The sequence below is a fragment of the Arvicola amphibius genome, chromosome 4 (assembly GCF_903992535.2).
Source record: "Arvicola amphibius chromosome 4, mArvAmp1.2, whole genome shotgun sequence".
NCBI classification, from domain to species: Eukaryota; Metazoa; Chordata; class Mammalia; order Rodentia; family Cricetidae; genus Arvicola; species Arvicola amphibius.
This window is the reverse complement of record NC_052050.1, coordinates 114824083-114839488: the sequence shown is the minus strand read 5'-3', so window position 1 is coordinate 114839488 and position 15406 is coordinate 114824083. Positions and strand designations below refer to the sequence as shown.

The 15406-nt window shown below is 44.5% G+C and overlaps 1 protein-coding gene across 2 annotated transcripts in view; it reads right to left on the bottom strand.

Moving 5' to 3' along the window:
- Palld (palladin, cytoskeletal associated protein) overlaps window positions 1-15406 on the bottom strand; it is a 380611-nt gene that overhangs the window by 42134 nt on the left and 323071 nt on the right. The window lies entirely within an intron of this gene.

The following is a 15406-nucleotide window of genomic DNA, read 5'->3' as shown; positions in this document are numbered from 1 at the left end:
ATCCTGAGATAACAAAATGTGCCCTTTGAAACTGCCGTCTCCACTTTTATCTGGTTGTGTCTATGGAAGTTGATTGTCACAGAGATGAGAGGGCCAAGAGAGTCAAAGACACCAGAAAGCTACATCCCTCCATGCTCTTTGGAAATCACACGCAAGTTGTTTGTCATTACAAAAAAATTGGCTTGTCTGGTCTCTCCACCTCTTTATCCTGCTGGCTTTTCTCTGAAAACAACAAACCTTTTGGAAATCTTGCTTGTGCAAGAAATGCTGGCTATGAGCTCCTGAAAGCCCTAGTCACAAGCACGCTTTTCAATTTCCTGGTCTCCAATCTTTGGTTAGACACAACTCATCCATCAGATTCTCCCCCACTTCCTTTTTTTCTCCTCTTCTCACCACACCCCCAATTCAAAAAGTCTAAGAATTTCCCCGCTTTTAACACACCCTACTATTCTCCAAGTTTCAATACTGCAGGAAACAAAACCGCCCAGAGTTTCTGTGAAGCGCCTGTCACAGGCCATTTACAAACAGGAAAAGAGGAAGGGCAACGTGCCTCAGGTTAGAGAGAGCTCAGGATCTGGGTCTGCCCTTTGATTCATTCACCTCTCCAGGCATGCCAGCACGAAAGAACCTTAACCTTTGGTGTAATTAAAACAAAAACAAAAACAAAAAACTGGGGTCATAGTTTCCTCCCAATGCCGTTCTTCACTTTGACGGCTCCTTGCAGGGACAGCATCTAGGACCATTAGATTTTGACAGTTGCAGGTGTTTTGATGACAGAGGCTGGCTGGCTGGCAGAATCCCATGCTAGGCCTTTTCCTCCAAGTACTCAGTATAGAGATTTGCTAAAAGACAAGCAACTGTACTAACTATCAATCTATTCTCTGGAGGATTGATGACCAAGCGATAAGAAAAGAAATTTCTGGAAAACAACTTTTAAGTTAATTGGAAATTCCCAGTATGTCTCCTGGGATCAGGGTCTGGGTCTGGGTGGGGAGAATTAATCTATCCCTTGTCCGCACTGATAAAGATGCAGTATTCATAGCCACCAAGAGCCCCTTCAGACAACAAGGACCGAGAACAGGTGTGCTTTAGGAATAAAGATATTTCTTACACATTGTCTTTCATGTTTGACTGTAGGGCCTAGAAGCCATTGCAAGGTGAGGAGCTGCCGAGCGTCTCCCTGGTCCTGCTCTTCACAGCACTTTGAAGACAAGGAGTGCAGCCTCCGCCCTCCCATAACACCCAGCGAGGACTGCGCAGGACAGCCTCAGCGACGTCAAGGATGACAACGAACATTCTGACTGCAGCGCTTTGCCCTTTGGAGTTCATGAGGCACAAGGAAGAGGTCCGTGGACGGCAGTGGAGAATTTTTGGGAATTTCACAGTGAAGGCAGAGTTTTGACTCAGAGCCCTGGGCATCCCCCAAATCTAATTTTTTCCCTCCGGTGAAATTAGCTAAGTATCCAGAGATGAGAAAGGTGAAGGCATTAATTTTGAAAACTTATAAGGAGAGCAATATAAAGCCCAGAAGGCCTCAGTTCAGGGGTTGATTAAATCCTTTCTAAAACTTTACTGTGCCAGTGTGTTTCACTAATTTGTTTTTATTCAGTGACTTATGCCTCAATCTGTGGCCTCCTGCAATTAAACACACATAGCAGCTTGGTTTGTTTAGCACGGGCTCGTTGTTGCTGATTGTAAAAAGCCTAAAAATCACAATAATTAATATGTAAATCACAAAAGACCAATCACATATGTGTATGAAAATGCTATAATGAAATCCACCCGTTTGAATTTTAACTTCAAAATTAATCTTAAAAAGAGCAAAAAAAAAAAAAGCCAAATGAGATCATATTACTTGGCCTGAAGGGGGCTGTAAGTTCAAAAACAATTACAAATTCAAACACATTTCCCTAAGAATGAGAGTGAGAACAGGGACAAAGATGTGGGCTTTGTTCAAAATACCACATAAGAGAATGATAAAGCCAAGTTAAAAGTGACCCCTTCTTGGGAATAAGTATGTATGTATTTCATGTATTGCCAAATAGCATAGGTTCCTATACAGAGTCCCATTCTTTGATCTTTAATTCATTTTGAAACTTTTATAAATTTTGTTGACTCCACCCAGAGTCAGAACTGAACACAATTAATTTACACAGGATGGTTCAAGGGGGGAAGTGGCCTGGCTACACTCCGCACACGACTGGAGTTGCTTTTAGAGAGATCTGTCCTTTGCACTTAGACTGAGAGTCATGTTTGGCTCCACAACAGAAAGTCAGTAGCCTTGTGTCTCAATTAATTTAGCTGATCTCTGTTTGAAGTCATTCCCTGGAGAGAAAGAGAGAGAGAGGGAGAGAGAGGGAAGAAGGGGGCGAGAGAGAAGAGAGAGAGAAAGAGAGAGAGAGAGAGAGAGAGAGAGAGAGAGAGAGAGAGAGGGAGAGAGAGAGAGCAATTGCTTCCACTTTATAATCTTCCTGGGAATTTCTGGGAAAACTGAAGGGTGACTTTATTTCTCCTGTGACACAAGGAATATGGACCAAGAGGTTGGGGAGCTGTGGTCCATCAAGTACAGATGAGATTGTTCATCAGAGCTGAATCCTGCAACTGGCCCTGGAGAGGTGGAGAATTCTCATGCAGATCTGTGCAGGAGGAAACGGGAGCCTCAGTGAAGGCTGCAGAGTCTGCTCCAATATGGTTACAACCTCACCGAGTGATCAGGGTTTGTAGCCTGGCAGAGCAGACAAAACTCAGGATGGACTTAGATGATGCCTGCAGTCACGGGGAAACCTAATGGATCAAACCACGTGGAACACTGGTGTTCAGCCTCTTTGAGGGAGGAATGCAGGTTCTGGACGTTTAACAAGGCATCACGAAGAAATGCCTGACATGATTTTCATTTCTGCTGCTTCAAAGGCCCGTGGACACAGCAGGAAGATATTAGTTGTTGGTTCCTATAAAAGCTGTGCTAATTTAGTGGACATTAAAGGAGCATGAGGTGTTCCCAGTTGAAAATGCATGCTATTAGCTCATAGCACAGACAAAGTACACTTTTAAACAAGTCTGTTTGCTAACCTTTTTGGTCGATGCTTCGGGCAGAATCAACGATCTCACGTCTAACTGAAACACCAAAGAAAACTCCCTGTGAGAAACATGTGGAGGACCCTTCAGATCTTAAGCATAAAATTTCCAGGAGCCTTTGAAGACTTGGGGTGGGAGGGAGAGTAACTAACCCGACAGCTTACAATGAAACAAAGCATTGGCGTATTTAGGGATGGTTGGTATTTCTCGAACTTTCCACTGTCGAGGCTTCTAACATGTGTTCTGTAGTTTCCATTTCAGCTACACTGAGCAGACTCGAAACAAGGCTGTGCAGCCAGTGTTCGTGAGAATGGCTTACTACTGAGGGCCAAGGGTCATATTTTTGAAAACAAATCACCGTTCCCTGCTCACTCTAATGTCTTTACGAAACAGCAGCTCTCCCCATTCCCTAGGCTCCCTTTCTAATTTCTTCTCGACAGCACCTCCACCACTACTCACAGATAAACTTCTAAATCAATATTTACTGAACTTAATTGAAGTCCCCAGATGTATCTGTTCCATTGAGCTGAATGGCACCGAGCCACACACAGCTGCTTTTTTCTACTGAAGCAGTCTTAGAGGTGAAGCCACTAACTACCACAGAAATTATTTACAAGAGAGAACACAGAGTCAGCAAAAGAGGAATGTTCCAGGACTTTCACTCTGGTGATGCCATGGGCATTTGTATTCTTGGAGAATTTGTTATCCATCCTGGGGCTGGTTTTTAAATTTACAGTGGAAATTCATAATGTAAGATAGGATCCTACTAAACTTTGAGATTTTATAACATGGCCTTGTGAGTCCTTTAAGGTTTAATCACTGTAGCGGGCTGGAGAGATGACTCAGAGGTTAAGAACACTGACTTCCAGTCTTCCAGACTTCAGGTCTTCCAGAGGACCTGAGTTCAATTCCCAGCACCCACATGGTGGCTCACAATCATCTATAATGAGATCTAGCGTCCTCTTCTGGTACACAAGCATACATGTAGGCAGAACACTGTATGCATAAAAATAAATAAATCTTTTAAAAAAGATTTAATCACTGTAAAGAAACTCATTTTAAGAAAACTACTGAACAAAGATATCAGTCCAAATTTGGCATTTATTAGTGTGTATAGCATAGGCATGAACACACCTCTCTCTCTTACACACACACACACACCTGCACGCACACATGCACACACACTGGGTGTAAAGGCCATGCCATGCTGTTCAGCATCTTGTGGTCGCACTGCCTTCCTGGTGGATCTGTGGCAAGTGACTCACCCACCCGTCTTGATGCACTCCTGTCCCCTGTGGTCACCAGCAAACCATCCTCGGTTTCCTGTTTCTGACCCTGGTTTGATTCCCTTTCTGGATCTTTCCTGTGCTCTCTAAATCTGGTATCTCCCAAGACTCAAAGGGTTTCCTGACATTGCAACAAACCATCTTCACCCTCAAGCATGGTGGGCGGCATCCATGACTGGACTGTGAGGCTCATGACCAAAGGCCACAGCTTGGACTTAGACTTTCTTCATGCTCCTCTTTGTGTAGACCGGCTTCTCTCTCATTCCCTGACCTTTGACTTGGAAGAGAGTTCTGGTACCCACTTCCACATAACTTCTAATTTAGCATGTCCCAAACAGGTGTCTCTCATCTTAATCTAATTTCTCCTCCTAACAACACCTGACATCCATAATCCCAGCAGCCGATGCCAGATGGTCCTAAAACTCCATTTTCAGCGCTGGTTCGACAACATATTTTCATTCTCCCAAGTTAAGCTCCTTGGTTTCTTCCTCCTTCATCTTTCCCATGCGTTTCTCTATTTGTAGAGTCCTGCCTCTGCCTGCTTCTCTCAGTCTACTGAGGGGGTCTTGAGTCTCCGATGCCCACTTCAAAGCCCATGTCCTCCACGTAACACTGTCTCGTCCCCCACGTAACACTGTCTCGTGTTCTTCCTCCCTCCAAGGCCCTCTCAGGAGCAGCTTCAGTGGCATCTCCCACCCATCAGGCAGGCCTCCCTGGGCCAGCCTAGTGTTCTTTTGGGCTTCCTTATCATGACAGTGCGTTATACACAAACACCACTAAATCCCCGTGAAAAGACTGCCAGGCATATGTAGGAGAAGGAAATATGCCTTGTAATAGAAGGAAAGGAATTCACATATTTGTATTTATGAAAACACAACCTAAGTATTGGCACTTCCGTAATAACAGTAGTTACCATTTTGGCTTTGTAGTGTCCAAAATAAGAAACTTCCATCCCCAAAGAAGTGTGTTTGTGAACCTGGCAACAGAGTTCCTAATTTGGCATCTGCGAGGCACTCCATCGTGTTCCAGGCAGTGGCAGGCTGTACCCGTGCCCATTTTCCATTTTATTTGGTTATCAGTCAAAAATGAATTGTGTTTGTACTTGCTTTGAGAAGTGACTCTGGGATCTTTTTGGGGCTTGCTGAGAATGTCAGTCATCCCTAAGTGACTCTTTTCCTTCACAGGCCCCATTTCCCGCTGTCTCTAAATAATGAAATGTCAAAGTTGGTTCCTGTATAGAAAGAAGATATGGCTCCCCTCTGGGTCCATCATGCCACGGGCATGATATACATAAAGGCACAATAACATGTCCTGAACCAGGCAGTAGTGAGGACCTCAGCCGGGGGGTAGAATGGGATGCATTATTGATGAGGATGCCCGAGACACAATTGCTGCCTGCGCTGGTTCTTTTTCTAAGAGACTTGTACTAAAATAAAATGTGCCATGGGGGAGTCTATATGCAGAAAGGAAGCCAGTCACATGCAAAGAATCCAAGTGGGTAGGTAACAGGCAGAGGATAAGGAAGTAAAAATTGGGATATATTTTTAATATCTAAATCCACATAGTGTTCAGAATAATTTATCTTTAAATTTCATATGCAAATGATTTTTCCTTCTGCTCTTTCTTTTCTTTTCCAATTTTAAAACACCCTAATGGTCCCCCAAACCAATTTTCTTATTGTACAGATGTGGGAATGGTAACACTGAGCTATTAACTCGACAAAGTTATTAGTTGGTTGTTGCCAAAGACCAGACATGAATATCTTACTAGTAAGAATACTAAAAGGTAACCTAATAGCAGTATCCAAGGCAGATGACTCAATAAATGGATGAATGCTGTACCGTGCATAAAGAAACAATGTGGGGGCTGGAGTGATGGTTTGGTGATTAAAAGCACTGGCTGCTCTCCCAGAGGTCCTGAATTCAATTCCCAGCATTCATATGATAGCTCACAGCCATCTACAATGGGATCTGATGCCCTCTTCTGGTATGCAGGTATACATGCAGGTAGAACACCATATACATAGAAATAAATAAATCTTAAAGAAAGAAACAATAATGTTTAGAGTTTCGAAAGAGCTCATGTCTGCAAAGTAAGAGTAAAATAGAGTGAAGGAAGGGAATCTTTTACATCTGCATTTATAAATGTATATGTTGTTTAAATTTTTAAAATCATATGGATAAGAAAACTACATGGTTAAACTACTTTGAAGTGGCTGGGAAATTAGCGTAGAGTGTAAGAGCTTGCTGTACAAACATGAAGGCCTGATTTCCATTCCTAGATCCATATAAAAAGCCAACCACAGTGTCACAAGCTTGTGATCCTGATAGTATAGAGCAGAAGACAGGTTCCCTGGGGCTCCATAGCCAGTCAGCATAGCCTAATGGGTAGCCTCAGATCCGAGTGAGAGACCCTACACAGAAAGGAGTGAGGGGAGGGGAGAAGGGGAGGAAGAGGGAGATGACGTGCACACACAACCATACACAAAGACTTTAAAAATATCTCAGGCTGGGTGTACGATTCTGTGGTAGAATATTGCCTAGCATGCATTAGGTATTAATAAGTACACAGACACACAGACACACACACATACACACACACACACACACACACACACACACAGAGACAGAGAGAGAGAGAGAGAGAGAGAGAGAGAATAAATTGCAGAACTTTTTTGCCACAACACTTATCAGAGAAAATCAATATGGGATGAATTATCTGTGGGGAAGAAGAAATTAAACTTGGAAATCCTGGAAAAGCGTGTTCTGTTTAAATAATTATGAGAAAATTTCCAACATTCGGCCTTAGCAGAAGAAAAGGTAACTGGGAAAACCTGGCCAGCTGATGTCTCCTAATGGGATTTGCGTGGGGCTCTGGCTTGTTGCGGGCAGGGATGGGGCTCAGCTGACATGGCTGCTTGTTCTATTAGGACCACACTATGCTGAGACTGTCTCTCTCGATGATCCAGCTGTTCCTTGTAGATAAGTCTTGCTAGCAAAAGCAGGAGCTTGACTGTTGGGCTCGGTGTTTGGCACGCTGAAGCAGGAAGTTGGGTAGTAGAAGAGATGGCCCCAGTGGGAACAGGTTCTGCCAGCCTCACCTACTGTTTGGTTTGTTTGAATTTTTCTAAATTTGGTAGGGGACAGAGTAGCAGCAGCAGAGTGTGGTACCTGCTGCCTATGCCCCAGTTGCTCCTTGAGAACCTTCAGGCCCTCTCATTTCTGACGCACTGTTCCCAGAAAGGTATTATTATTATTATTATTATTATTATTATTATTATTATTATTATATAGCATCCCTGGGTCCTGCATCAATGATGGGGGAACTGTCCTTTGATTGTGACCTTTCTTGTCATTTTAGTATCTGCCAGGACAGAGCGATTCCAAAATAAATAAATAAATAAATGAATAAATGAATAAATAAATAAATAAATAAAAATACTGGCTTGACTTCTACAGTGGTATTCAGGAAGAGGCAATGCCTTCGCCAGCATGACTGAGGAGGGCTTGCTCCCCTATGTCTCCTCAAATAATCTGTCCTGAACACAGTGGCTTTTCTCTCTGGATTGGGTTGCCCTCAGCCCTGTATGCCCTCTGCTAGGCTTGCCTATTTCAAGAGGTCATACTCTCCTGGGAGTTTTGTAGAAACATTTTTATTCTGGCACTTGCTAGGATATGTGTGGGGAGGACCTCTGCTGTGGCTGCTTCCTGCTGCTCCCTTTAGTGGGCAAATGTCCCTGCTTCTCTCAAGAAGCTGTCCTGCCTGCACTGGAGGGCCCTGGTTCTCATAAACTTAGTCTGAGGCTTAGGTAGGGCTCACAGTATGCATGCGCAGCCTGCTCCATGATATAAACTTAGACTCAAAGTCAACTGACTTTTATGGTTAGCTGTTTCGGGTCCTCGGAGAAGGGATTTTGCCTCCAGGCATCTCCCAGTGTCAGTTGTCAGAGAACTTTCTGTATTACTTAACTCATATCTGTACCTGTATCCACACGTTTCCCACTGGCTCATTGTGAAGAGCTGAGAGGTCTTCTCCCCTGACCGTCCCCCATGTGTGAGACATGGCCTACTCTTTCCAGTCCAGATGTCTTCCCTGAAGCCTCTGAGCCACATTGCTGCAAGCCAGTCTCTCATGCATTAGTTGGGGCCCAGCCCCGGGGACATCTTTGGCAGCTCTGGACTGTGTCCACTGACGGCTCCTCTGACTCTGCCAGGCTGGCTTTGTCTATGGCAATGAGTGTCCACGTCAGAATAAGATGTTTGGTCATTTTTCATTTTGTGAAGATCCTTGCTTGCATAAATATCTGTGTCTGTCCTACCTTGCCCACAGATGCGGCTTCAGAAACAGGACAACCAGAGATAGGGATAGATTTTGTTGTTTCCTTTAAGGAGACTCCAAATTTACAGTGTACTCTAAAAATATGGGTAGGGAGGAGGAAAAGCCTAAGTGGGAAGAGGACTGAAAGGGACCACCTTCTATAAAATAGATCTTTATAGATCCCTGAGTTTGTGCAGAAGAAGCCACATATCATCCTCACATGAGAATTTTTAATGCGGTTTTCCTGATATATATAATTTTTTTCTAAAACCATGCTCTGCCCACCAGAGTGTGTGTGTGTGTGTGGGGGGGGGGTTGTTAGATCTCCTCACCCACCAATGGGGTCATCATCACGTTCTTCCAAATGGGGATTTCTCAGGTTACGGCAATGTCCCCTTGATAGGAAACCACAATCCGTGCACACTGCCAGGGATAAGACCCCTTGTGAGCTCTTCACATTCCCGACTCGGTTTCTCACATTGTTCCTGACAGCGTCTCAGCCTGGAGGCAGTTGAACCTTTCCTGAGTGACACTGTCCTGATCCTTCACCACTTCCTCTTCTAGATGAGTCTTGACCATCCCTCTTAGAAGCTTCCGGACTGGTTCAATGCACAGCTGTATAAGTTTTGGCTGTTCTAGCAGCACCTAAAGAAGGTGAGGGTCCATGGCTGTTCTTTGGCTTAGAGGACTCAGGACTCTCTGTTTAAGGAGAGTTGATCTTGTGGGTCATCTCCCAGTGATGCTGGAAGAGGCTTTTTCAGTGGTACTCCCCTGGTGACTTGTGGAACTCAATTGTTGAAGGTAGATATTCGGGAAAGATGAACCTGGAGACCCAGACCTCAGAAGACTGGCTGACTCATGGGAGCTTGAGTAATTTCTCTTTCCATCAGAAGAAAATGCTGGGTTAAGGAAAGTTCCCTCGCTAGGTGGAGGTGGCGCACACCTTTAATCCCAGCACTTGAGAAGCAGAGGCAGGTGGATCTTTGTGAGTTCGAGGCCAGCCTGGTCTACAGAGCTAGTTCCAGGACAGCCAGGGCTACACAGAAAAACTAGAAAAAAAAAATAGAAGGAAAAGAAAAAGAAAGTCCCCTTAAAATCCCAGAAGTTTCCGTCATAAAGCAAGTTGCACCAGAAAAGAAGACACTGTGCTGTTGTCCTAGCAACACCCTGGAAAGCGAAGAAGAGATTCAGTTATCCACTCCCTGTGTCTGACGCTACGTGTGTGTGTGTGACGTGTGTGTGTGTGTGTGTGTGTGTGTGTGTGGTTGCTCCTTGGAGGAACCTCATTAACCACTGGTATTATTACTATCATTACTACTATCACCAACACACATCTCGCCAGTACTGAGTGCTAGCAACAGTTAATCATTAGCAACAGCCTCAATGAGCCCTAAGTTCTATCTTTCTCTAAACTCATCCAGTTTTACAGAAACAGTAGGAGATGAGCCAGTTTATAATCTTCCCTTTCCAGGACCTGAGGCACAGCTTGAGGTGTCTAAGCTCACACAGCTGGGAAACAGGAGAGATCTGTCTATCGGGACTACGGTGTGATGGGGCTCCTATCCAAAGTCCCATCTTCTCTGGCCCCGAGCATGTGTGACATCACTTCAGCCACAGGGGACCTTTCTAGCCTGGGTTTCCTCCTGAGAGGAAGGCCCTCGGTATCTGTATCACTACGCCCACATGGCGACGACACTCACAACAGCTATATATAGACATACCCTGGCTGTGTCCTAAGGACACCCTACTTACTCAAACAGTTACGTCTCACAGACTGGACTTTAAAAACTTCTGTTGGGGAAATGATAAGAATGTATCAAGCAACCCAAAGGAGTTTGCTTTCTGAAAGCAGGAAATTAAATCCCCTACCCAGTTTCTCCCTTCAGTTTTGAAATCCTCCATCATCACTTGTTTCTCGTCTTCTCTACCGACTAGACAGTGTCTGTAGCTGGACCCTGCAGATCCCCAAAATGTGAGGAGCGGGAAGATGTGATAGACAGGGGATGGTTCTGTGCTCAGATTTTGCAAGTCAGATGTGGATCAAAATGCCTGAGGCTCAAAAGATGGCTGACTCCTGTCACTAGCGTGTGAGAGTGTAGATGTTTGTGTGCACTTAGTAGTGCCCTCCTTTACACACTTCTTCATTCACACACCTCTTCAAAGAGAATGCCTCCTGCAGAACAAGAAGCAGACAAAATGGTGTACTAAGCAGCGAGAATTTTGCTCTTACAAAAGTTGGCGTTGGCTGTGAATGCACAGGCAGCCCCCCCCCTTTTTAGCATCCCTGCTATTGAGCTCCCGGGGGGGGGGTCTCCTCTGCAGACGTGACTATGGACTGTTGGTGAGCTGTGTGGCTTTTTACACCACTCTGGTCTGAAGATCTTCATGATCTGTGACATAGAAATCTGTATGGTTTTTTTACGTGAAATACTTTAAAAATCCCTTCCAAGTTATTAAAAAGCCCTGTCTAGCCGTCAAGACGATACAGTGGAGTCTTGCTACTGGTCCTCAACTGCCATCCAGTCTCTTGAGGGATTGTGTCACTAACTATGGCAGACTCTAGGAAGACTGTGGGTTTTCACACACCCAGGAAAACAGTATTTTAAAAGGAGGATTCCTTTCAATTTTCCATGAATGCAGGCCTATCTCTGAGGAGCTTATTAAATAACTTATCTGAATAAGGAAGACACTGCCAACAAGATCTCGTGTGTGCTTCAGTGTTGCAAGGGTAAATAAGTGAGAGGAATGCACAGTTGGCTCTGGGGACTTGGAGTGATCTATTTTCCATTAAAGGTCAGCCGTTGCTAGTTTAAATGTTAATAGCCAAGACATACAAGTCAAAGGTTCTGTGGTATGAACGAAGGCTCTGCCTAGTCACCAGACTCCCGGTCCAACCTCTCATCTGAAGAGGGAAGAAGTTGTGAAAGAAAAAAATTTTAAAAAATGCACTTGGCATGCTCAGGAGATGCAGCTTACCATCACGAATTAAGAAATTTGTGACCTTGGAAGGAACTATAAACTTGCAATGGCTTTTCCCCTTAGCTTCTGACCAGCTAACCTTGACATTCCTCAGAAGGCAAAGGGTGAGATACAAGACTGACAGACGTGGCTGGCCTTTCCCCTCAGGAGGCAGATCCAACTTTTAGCAGTAAATGAAATCTAGCCACATGTTTCTTGGGAAGAGCTGTAACGAATGAGGTTTCTCCCTGAGAAATGGCTAACACAACTACCATAATTCTGAGGTAAAACAATCCAATTATTTAGCGTAATTACTCTCAAGAAAAAAAAACAAAACCTAGAGAAATCTATCTATCAAAGCATCCTGCCTTTTCCAGCATGCTGACATATGGCCGTACATAGTCCGTAGTCCAGAGTCGCTAATCTAGCATTCTGTCAAATGGAATTTTCTAGACTATGGTGTTTATGACTAATTCCTAAACCATAAAAATACTGCAAGATCAGCTGGGCGGTGGTGGCGCACGCCTTTAATCCCAGCACTCGGGAGGCAGAGGCAGGCGGATCTCTGAGTTCGAGGCCAGCCTGGTCTACAAGAGCTAGTTCCAGGACAGGCTCTAGAAACTACAGGGAAACCCTGTCTCGAAAAACCAAAAAAAAAAAAAAAAAAAAAAAGATCTTGAAATGCCTTTCAAAGGAAAATGCCATACATAGAATGTACAGCTGTGGAGTGGAACTTACTTTACACGTCAGCCATGGATCTTGTTGCACGCATGGAGGTTTCTACAAGAGACTGTAAACTTCGAAACTGCGTTACTTCCGCTAGGGGTGTAGGATAAGCAGATGAATGGATCTGGCTTTTTCTTTCAAATGTGCATGGCAGTCCCATAAGGTTTGGGTGAAAGGGAGGACTCTGTGTCACCCCCATCCCTCAGCTTTAGACTGGGGGCAGCATCTGTTCGCGCCAGTTTCTCATGTGAGGCCGTGGAGGTAAAACCTCTCCCCATCAGGTTTAATCAGATCTTCGAAGTCTATGTTCTGTGTTCTAAGAGGAATGAAGTGGCACAGTCTGCAGCCCCAGAAGAGCTGTGTTCCACCCCAGTCACGCAAGGACATGCCCGTGCTCTAGGGTAACATAGAGACGATCGTCCAGTATTTTATATTCCGGCTGCACAACCTCATCACCCAGACCTCCATATGCACCCTCATGGGCGAGTGCCCACCCTGCCATGCCCTAGGGTAGCCCTGAGCTTTCTAGACCCAGAGTCTTCTACGTGGCCTTCCATGAAGAGCATGTTTATTGGCCCATTCGGTGACATTGCTTGTGACAGCATTGACTGGACACTCAGATACCAGAGACCAAATTCTTTGGAAGGAATTACCTTTGAAGTTTTACTTAAACAAAAACGGATATTACACGGATAATTGCTTTTTAGAATCTGCTTGGCTTAGTTTAAACACCACACAGGCACGCATGCATGCACACACAAGTGGGAGAGAGAGAGAGAGAGAGAGAGAGAGAGAGAGAACAATCCTTTCCTAAGTTATCTGTCTCACTGTGCTTCTGAGGGCATCTTTTATATTTCAGCTACTTGGGCTACTGTACCTCTGAAATAAAGTTGTTGTCATGGGGGCAGGGCACGCACAGAAACCAACTTCTTTAGTCTCTCTTGTTTTCTTGGGTTTTAAGTCTTTAAATAATGAGATTCTCTTTTAAAGATTAATGAGAATCTCTTTAATCACTTCGACAGTCAGAGGTGTCGTAAGACCTTTTCGTGGGCTAGGGTCTCAAGGGGGCCTGTTCCATATGAGATACCAAGTGGGTTCCTCCCCATTGGAGAGGGACTTCATATCTACCACCAGGATGGGTCCTTATTGCTCTCTCCGGGTTTGTAACACAGCAGGGGAAGGAGATGACCACCGAGAATATCGAATCCTAGTCCTGCTACACTGACTTGGAGCACAAAGGTTTGTCTGTACTCCATCTAACATCTCCAGACCTGCTCTGTGAGAACATGGCAGCAGCTGGCTGCCTGTGGTTACTGCACCCTTGAACTGTATCACTCCAGGTCGAGATATGATATAAATTCAAAACAAACACCAGATTTTGATAATTGAGTTGAAGAGCAGAACGCAGAATGATCTCATCACTGATGTTCATATTATTTACATGCTCCGCTTATACGTTTTGAGTATACTGGGCTCATAAACTATATCATCAAGATTAATATCACTTCTTTCTTTTGTGAAAAATTTACATTTATTTGTTTGTTTGTGTGTGCGAGTGTGCATGGGTTTTGTGCTCATGGGAGTTGGTTCTCTCTTTCCACCACATAGATCCCCGGGATTAAACTTGGGTCGTAGTGTTTGACAGCAAGCACCTTAACCTCCTGAGCCATCTCGACGTCCTTCACTTGCTCCTTTTACCATTTGAATGAGACCACCAGAAGATTAAGACTCTACACATAGCCCGCATTTGTGGACCTTATCTTTCTACTGGACGGTGTTCCTAGAAGGTCGTTTCTTAGCCTTGCTGTGTCCTTTAATTTTGACCAATTACAAAGCTAGGGTTTTTTTGTTTTACCTACAGATCATGCCCTTCACCCATCTAATATATTAAAACTGTTTAGAATCTAGGAAGACACAAAACCAGTAATAGTCAAGACTTAGAGCCCATCTTTACATTCATATTGAGCTAAGCGGGAGTGGGCAGACTTAGACTGGGCAATGCCAGACAGTGGGTGGCCTTGGTTGTTAAACACACCTCAGCTCACTCCTGGAAGGCCACAGGCAATAGCTATTATTGCTTTTTGGTAACACCCCTCGGAAAATGAATGACAACACTCTCTAGCAAGGTATGGCCAGTTATGCTATGCACAGATCTTTAGATCTCAGGGAAAACTCACCCAGTTAAAGATTACAACGCACTCTTCATACTCAAAGCAAAAGGTAGGTTTTTCACAAAAGCATTGCCTGTGTTTGATAAAACTTAGAGGAGCCTGGAAAAACAGCCGCGAATGCGCCGAGTGTGTGAGTCTGAAAAACATGCCTCCCAGCACCACTAATTTAGCTCAGACCCACTGAGCGGCCCACACGCGCAGCGGTGCCTTTCCCTGGAATCCAGCTAACACAAACAAAACAGCGAAGGGAACCGGGCCGTCTCCATGAATAGCACATTGTTTTTTCATATTAGGGAAACTACTTACAACCTGAAATCTTGCCCTAAACAATCAGCGTTTAATTCTCAGTGAGCGACTCTAGAGAGCGAGCCGCGATCACACAAGGGTTGCTTCACAGAAGGAGAAATGTGTCCTATTTTCATTTTGTCTTGAAACAGGGTCTCAGGTAGCCTAGGCTGACCTTGAATGGACTGGCTATGTAGCTGAGGACACCCTTGTGCTTCTGCTCCTCCTTCTTCCACTCGAGTGCCAAGATGGGAAGTGGGTACCACCACACCCACTCAGTGTGAGGGATCAAACCAGAGCTTCTAGCATGCTAGGCAAACAGTCTACCTCCTGAGCGGCATCCCAGCCCAGTGACAATGTTTCCAACAACAGAGCATTAACAGAGAGCACTTAATCCCTTCAGAAAAGGTGTATTTAGGAAAGCATATTTCATTTTCTTCAAACTTTTGCTTTCTGTGTTTAAATTTTTTCATTACATTTTAGTCTCTCTCTCTCTCTCTCTCTCTCTCTCTCTCTCTTTCCTTCTTTCCCCCTCTCTCTCCCTGTGTGTGGATGTGTGAGTGTCTGTCTGTCTGATCACACACTCGC